The sequence below is a fragment of the Limulus polyphemus genome, unplaced genomic scaffold (assembly GCF_000517525.1).
Source record: "Limulus polyphemus unplaced genomic scaffold, Limulus_polyphemus-2.1.2 Scaffold1716, whole genome shotgun sequence".
NCBI lineage: Eukaryota > Metazoa > Arthropoda > Merostomata > Xiphosura > Limulidae > Limulus > Limulus polyphemus.
Window position 1 is genome coordinate 130,267 of NW_013667326.1, and position 594 is coordinate 130,860.

The 594-nt window shown below is 30.6% G+C and overlaps 1 long non-coding RNA gene across 1 annotated transcript in view; it reads right to left on the reverse strand.

Annotated features, from left to right (window-relative positions):
• Positions 1–123: 123 nt before the first annotated feature.
• The window catches only part of LOC111087084, a 3,545-nt gene continuing 3,074 nt past the window's right edge, over positions 124–594 (reverse strand). Inside the window, exon 3 of the long non-coding RNA XR_002611809.1 lies at positions 124–295. This is a non-coding gene — a long non-coding RNA (uncharacterized LOC111087084). The remainder of the gene's footprint in view (positions 296–594) is intronic.

Sequence of the window (594 nt, forward strand, 5' to 3'; positions counted from 1 at the left end):
CGCCCCAACCACCTGGCCATGCCGGGCCAGTAGTTTTGTTTGTGATTAACAAACACATATGATGTTGTATCTAATACATGAACTTTATTTCACGTACATACATAAAATAATTTATCTTGTGGTAAAGGTTTATCAAGGTTTTTGTATTTAAAGAATCAGTAAAGAAACATTATAACATTGTAAGCCAGTTTCAAGTGAAAGAGAAAAGCAAACACTTGTGCAGGTTTCAGTTTTCTTTCCTTATGTCGTCAAAATGGTGGACATCAGCACATTGAATAAGTTGGGTTACTTCGTCCTGTATTAAGCAGAGATATCAGAAATAAAACGTATATTAATATATATGTTTGACACTTTCAGCTTCATTATAAAACAATGAAACGTCATGAAAATCTTTACAAGCATAAGAAGATAAAATCAGGAATACAAATATGATTCTCACGCTGAAGAAAATAGAACAATCATTCAATTATTTCTCTCTTATATCTCTGGTTTTACATCTCCGATTTCGAAAATGATTTGTGAATGCTCTCAAAATAATTTACATGGTGTTTTAGACTTTTATAATATTTTTTTTTATTATTTGTTGTTAAGCAC